The 7,215-nt window shown below is 36.0% G+C and overlaps 1 pseudogene; it reads right to left on the bottom strand.

Moving 5' to 3' along the window:
- Positions 1 to 4,731: 4,731 nt before the first annotated feature.
- Positions 4,732 to 6,762, bottom strand: LOC138144083 (protein DBF4 homolog A pseudogene; annotated as a pseudogene).
- Positions 6,763 to 7,215: the final 453 nt, after the last annotated feature.

The raw sequence follows: 7,215 nt of genomic DNA, 5'->3' as shown, positions 1-7,215 counted from the left end.
GTCTCTTCCCTCCTCAACCACCCCCACTGGGAAGACAAGCAATTCAACATAGGTTGTACATGTGTAGTTACACAAAACATTTCCATAGTATTGATATTGTGGAAGATTAACTCTATTTCACTCCATCCTATCCTGCCTCCCCTCACTTATTCTGTTTTTTACTTTGACCCTGTCCCTTTTCATAAGTGTTTGCTTCTTACTACCCTCTCCCCCAATCTGCCCTCCTTTCTATCATCCCCCTTCTTATCCCCTTCCCCCCTGCTTTTCTGTAGGGTAAAATATCCAATTAAATGTGTATGTTATACCCTCCTTTAGCCAAATTCAATGAGAGTAAGTTTGACCCATACCCTTTCACCTTCCTGTTCTTCCCCTCCAGTGTAACAGATTTTTTGTCTTTTATATGAGATAATTTACCTTAATCCATCTCTCCCTTTCTCCTCCCAATATATTCCTCTCTCACTTCTTAATTTTATGATTCAGATATCATCCCTTCATGTTCAACTGATCCTATGCCCTCTGTATATGTATACATATACACATATAGTCACAAACTCACATATATATTTAGACCCTCCTATACATACATACCTATATATGTATATACATTTACATATGTATGTATATTTGTATGTGTGTGTGTATATACACACACACACACACACATACCTATATATTCCCTGCAACTATACTCATATTGAGAAAAGTCTCATGACTTACAATTACTGTTTTTCCATGTAGGAATGTAAATAGTTCACCTCTGATAAGTTCCTTATGATTTATTTTTCCTGTTTACCTTCTCATGCTTCCCTTGCTTCTTGTATTTGAAAGTCAAATTTTCTATTCAGCTCTGGTTTTTTCATCAAGAATGTGTGAAAATCCTCTATTTCATTGAATGACCACGTTTTCCCCTGAAGCATTTTCCTCAGTTTTGCTGGGTAGGTGATTCTTGATTGTGTTTCTACCATACTCAAATTGTTTCTTCCTGACAGCCTTTAATATTTTCTCCTCGGCCTGGGAACTCTGGAATTTGGCTATGTTATTCCTAGGAGTTTTCTTTTTGGGATCTTTTACAAGAGGCAATCAGTGAATTCTTTCAATTGGAACTCTGACTAGTGCCCCTGTTTCCTTGTGTTCAATTACCAACATTCTTCTCCACTCTGCAACTGGGACCCAGAACTATTTAGGGACAATAGAGTTGCCAAAAAGTGCCAACTGCACCCAGTACCCTAAAAGGTCCCCTGTAATCTATATTTGACCAGTTGTCTGACCTCTTTACCATCTCTGGGCTGAGAGATCCTCTATTTACTGCTGCTACTGCTATCATTGCTGCCTCCAAGACCCACAGCCAGTGCTCTTGATACGCTCTGGGCCTCCACCAATCCCATCATTGTAGACATTTCCAGGAGGAATCTTACATTGTCTTAGGCCAAAAAACATATTTTTCTGACCTTTTGGAAAGTCGATGACTCTGATAAATTTGGTCTGAGGCATTATTTTAATATTGTCTAAAGAGCAAGGTTGGGAATTTAGCTGTGTCCTAGTCTTTATTCCGTCATCTTCATTCCCCACCACCTTCTGCCCTTAAATTTCTACCAAAATGTTACTCCATACTCAAATACAACCATGCCATTGCTCTACCTGATCACTCACATTGCTACATTTCTAATGTTTGTCACACAGTTTGTTGCAAACAATTAGAAATATGTTTGGGGCAGAGCTCACAATAGAATGCGTATTAAAAAAAATAATTCGTGTACATATACTTTTGATACTAGAAGGATAGTTGTCACCCAAATAATAAAACCATGATTTCTAATCTCTTTGACAGAAATTTGGCTTAGACAACATATTAATGCCATCACTAAATCTCTAGTGAGTACTGTCAAATTAGCATGAGCCAGTAAAACATCTCACCTGTCAGGTTCCTCTTTGTTCCAAAGATTGACAGCTCTGAAGAGCCAGTTCAATTTTCTTCACACTCTGAGAGTGGGTGTTGACATGGTGATGTTGATGCTGGATGAGAGGCAGTACACCAGTGGGTATAGTTTGCAACTTCTAGGAAATGCCATTATAAATAATTGAAAAATCTCTGTCATGTGTTTATTGAATCACCAGGGGCAGATTGGTGGCAGTCATTTCTTCTGTCTGCTGTTATGTTAGGTTTCAATAGAAAGAAGGCCTTTTTAAAAATTGGAACAAAAGATGACAATACACACACTGGCACAGAGAGATCCCCTTTGCAGCTTACTGTTCCATCACTATCCAGCTAAATAACATGTTTTACCAACACTGTAGGAACTATTGTGATTTAGAATTTTGTAGGAGAGGGACAGGACAAAGTAATTATGTAACATCCTTAGTCCAAGTGGGTTTGGTTTTAAAACTGCTTGTGATATGCTATTTTTTTTTTCATTTTTAGGATTGTTGCTGGTATCTTGGGACCATTTCTCTCTCCAGCTTAAGGGGCTGATTTTTCCTATTCACTGGGCACAAAGGATATATATGGAAAATATTTCATAAATTTGTAGGTGATTTGAAGTCAAATCTAGAGGAGGAATTGGATATTTAAATTCTTGGGAAAACTGTCTTGTTATTCCAGGAATACAGACCAAAAAATTCCTGTCCATGACCGCTAGTTATAGAGTTGTGGTTTTAATATGTTTTAGTTCTGATTTTTAAAATGATTTTTAATCATCTTTTTCATATGATTAAAAATTATTGAGGACCCCAAAGAGCTTTTGTTCATGTGGGTTTTATCAATTGATGTTTATCATATTTAACATTAGAAACAATTATTTAAAATATGAATTAATTAATTTAACATAACAATTAATCCATTACATATTTTAATATAAATGACATATTTATTGGAAAAGAATTGTTTCCCAAAGCAAAAATATTTAGTGAGAAGGATGGTGTCATTTTACATATAATTTTGCAAATCTCTTTAATGTCTGACTTAATAGAAGAAAACTTGATTAACATATCTGCTTCTGTATTCTGTCTTTTGTGCTGTATTGTCTTGATAGAGGATATGAAGAAAATCTAGCATCACACAGACATGTATTTGGAATAGGAAGGTGTATTTTAGTAGTTAAATAATTCCAGTATTACAACGAAAACAGTTTTAACTTCACATACCCCCTTAAAGGTTCTTAGGGACTCCTAGGTATACACAAATCATACTGAGAAAGGACAATTTAGCCTAACCCATTTGGCTTATAGATGAGCAAATTAATACTGAGAGGAGAAATGACTTGCCAAAGGTCACATAGTAAGTTGCAGGGCCAAGATTTGAACACAGATACTTGAATTCCAAATCAAAAATACTTTCTGCTCTCTTCTTATACCATTCAAACTTTCTTAAGGATGCACAATAAGTGACAGAGACAGAATTTGAACTCATATCCTCTGACAACAAATCCATACCTCTCTCTGCTATGATGCTTTGTTTGTTTCATAATCTAGGGATAATTCATCTGAATTTAAACATTGCTCCCATAAGAAATATATTATGATAAGAATAGGTACTGGATTTGTGACTTTATTGGTATAACAAGCTTGGAGGTAAAGGTCCTCCCTCTACCAATGCAAGTAGAATTTTTTTTTCTTTCTGTGACTTATAGTCTTCAAAATTTGCCTATAGCACTGAGGAATTAAATAACTGGTTTGACATCATACAGTCAGTTAGATGCGTCACTTGAGCACAGGTCTTCCTCATTGTGAGACCAGCTCTCTGGTCATTATGTAATACGATATTGGAGAAACAGTTGTAGCTAAAATGGTATTCCAGGAGCAAAATTTATAGACAGGTAGTAGGAGGGAGAAGTCCATGTCACTATTCTATACCCCTAGTAGCATATAAGGCCCTTAAGAAAAGATACTGTTTCATTTTTAACATAGTATATTAAGTTAAGGGCTAGCCTTGGAGCTATGAAAACTTGAGTTCAAGCCCCAGCTCTGACAATTTGTAGAGAAAATGCTACAAATTTTATTTGTAGAGTTTCCTCACCAGGAAAATCTCTATATCAGTCAAACATCCAATCTTTATACCTATCCCCAGAGCCTAGTACAGTGTTGGATACATAGCCTTAATAAATGCTTGATGAATTGTTGAATGTGGCACCTTTGTAATGCTTAGCAGAGCTAGGTATTGTTACAAAATGGAATAGAGTATACTGCAGAGAACAAAAGGAGGGTAGGCCTCAGTTGATCTCAACTGGTTGAATGAATGATAAACATCACTCCAAAGGATTTTGTGATATTAAGGTAAAATTGGCAATATAGTGTAAAAAAAAGTACGATGAATCAGAGGAAGTCAGAGATAAAAGAAAACATATCATCAGGTCTATCACTTTAATGTTATTGTTGGGGAAACTGAGGAATAAAGAAACATTGTGGTAGATCTGAAAGAGCACTAGTTCTGGAGTCACAGGACCTGGGTTCAAATTTCAATTCAGCTATTGACTACCTTTGAGATTTTGGGCAAGTTATTAGAGGCTAGGACTAGATGGTTTCTGTGGTTCTTTCTGTTTTTTTTTTTAAAGAAAATACTAATAATCATCTTTATTCTCAATATTTATATTTGGTTATTAAAATGTACAGATGACACACAAATAATAAAACAATAATTTTACATATATACATACATATATATATATATATATACATTTTTTTCAGGTATGCAATACTTGACATTTGTGAAAAATACAAATTAAAAACAAAACTCCTCTAAAACCCAGTAAACGTGGAGGCTGAAAATGGAGAAGAGAGAAACATGACAACAAGCTATTCCCATTTCTTCCTCCCACATGTCTAATGTGTCAGGTGAACTGTGGTTTTCAGAATAGCTTGTAAAACCCAGAAATTCAGAACTGTCTTCACTGGTTTGAAATAATTCCACTAAAGACTGGATTGGTGAACTACAAATACTGTTTTCTTCTTTTGTAGCAGGAAATTCTGCTTTGTTCTTTACATGTATTTTGGTGTTCTTCTCCTGATTTCTTTTTTTGTTTCTCCCTAATAGTATTTTTACTTTTTAGTGCAACTTCCTTTAAGGCAAACTATTTGTGCTTTCAAAGTTCACTTCTTGGGATTCTTCACCAGGATGTTTATGGAATATTACCTTGGCTTGACCAGTATGCTGCTCTGGTGAATTGCTAGTGACTCTAAAACTAGAATCATTACCATGTGGGGAACTAATGCCTTTTTTCTTCTGACCAGTATCTGAAAAAAATTGTACTATCTGACTTTCATTTTAGTTGACACGCTTTTTTTCTGTTTTGTCAAAATCAGACACATGCATATGTGTCTCTAGGATATATGGGTAGCATTCTGTTGTTAGTTTTCTAAGTCTTTTTCATCTACAGTTCCTTTATGATTGGAAACTTCAGGAGTCTATCCCTGTGTATCTTTATTCAGAGGTAGTTGTACCATCCTGCTTAATGTCCTTCGCTAGATTTATCATATATGATTTTCTGCAATCCAAATGCTCTTGGAGTTTGCTTGTTGAGTTGTAAGGACATGGACTGGGTGAAGCAAATGAATCTATGGGTGCTTAACTGAAGGCAACCTTCTGTGAAGGATCCCTGCTTTCTTGATATTGGAAATCCTGTTTTATCACCTATTTGGTAGTATTTCCCTGAGAGTCATTTGGGAAACATGGTGCAATTGCAGTTGTTTTTCAGGTTCATTCCTTTTAAAAGTACTTCCAATATTTGTTCAAAAGATACAATAATGCATTTTACTCTTCTGGATATATTGCTTTTGTATTCTACAAAGTCATACACCAAGTTGGATATGATATCATCAGCACCTCGATACTGAGTGCTTTGTGCAAAGTTTCTGTGTTGTTCACTTAGAAGATGGGTCTGAAGCACCTCCTATCTCTGGGAGCAGCACTCACAGTGTCCTTGTTCTCTCTGAGGCAGGGCTCTGCGGGAGGGCAGCACCCTTCAATAGGCTTCACAGCCTGTTCTGTTCCTTTGTTTAGCTTGTGTTTGTGTCCAAATCAAAAGGACTGCAGGGCTTAGGAACAGAATAATTTATAAGAGGTATATTGGACAGCTGAAGGTAAAATGGTCTGTAATGGTGACTTCAATTGTCTACCTTTACAAAAGGCTTTTTGTGCCTTCTTTTTGTTTTCTAAATACCTAATCGTTTTTCCACCTCTCTTAGTGACATGCTTGAGTTCTTGATCAGAAACAAATCTTTTTTCTTTTGTTCAATATAGTATTTAATGTCATCAATATGGAGAATTTTCACTCCCCAGGTTAAAGCATTTGACAGGATACTATTTGAAGGCATGAATTCATGTTCCTTGATAGCTTTTTCAACTAATAATTTTCCTCTGCTCCTACATACTAGATCTAGAGTCTTGAATGAACTTCCATCACAGCTGAGATGAGGTGAAGTATTTCTTTCTGTACATGTTGATTCCCATCTTGGGACAGGAGAAATACATGCTGATGTCTGAGCATATTTTCCTTCCTTTTATTCGAAATTAGGTAACATGTCTTTGCTGAGAAATTTGTCAACTCTCCCTCCTACTTCCTTGAGTTCCTTTTCCAGTCCTTCAGAGATCACAACAGATGGCAAATAAAGATAAAAGACTTTTCCCCAGAGTGGCTTATATTTAGACTTTTCTGATTTGTTATCATTTTTCATATTTTTCAAAGGTGATCTATTTTTTTTACTTTTTATTTGGATACCACCTGTTGGGTGATGGTCTTTGCTGTGGATCCTCAAGATGCTGGCTTTCATGGCCACCGCGCCACAGTCCACATGCTGGGGCAAGCTCCAGCAGGACCAGATCTTATGGATTTATTCAATGTAACACAGCATTTTAGTATTAGACCTTGGACTAGAACTTAAAACTTCCCACACCTGCTTCAGTGCTCTTTTAAGGAGGTCCAATGAGTTGAGACATGATTGAGAAAATGCCATTAACAACTCACATAAGACTCTGTTTTTTCAGAACACCTGTGTAAGTTAAGGAGAATGAGTCATGTTTTCGTTCTACAGATGAAAAAAACTGAAGTACAGAGAGGAAAATGTGACCACACATATTTCTACTCTTTTAATTCTCACCCAATTCAGGGTTCTTTATATCACATAAAGTCAATTCTCATTTTTAGTTCAAATATTCCTTTTTGATGAGAGTGGAGTGATATTTATGAGAATTTAGCATACTCTTCTCATTTTGTGCTTTCTTGT

Source organism: Petaurus breviceps, unplaced genomic scaffold, assembly GCF_028583685.1.
Source record: "Petaurus breviceps papuanus isolate PSGF00001 unplaced genomic scaffold, PetGlider_PUasm1.0 90686, whole genome shotgun sequence".
Classification (NCBI taxonomy): Eukaryota; Metazoa; Chordata; class Mammalia; order Diprotodontia; family Petauridae; genus Petaurus; species Petaurus breviceps.
Note: the sequence above shows the minus strand (reverse complement) of the source record. Positions and strands in the feature narration are given on the sequence as shown.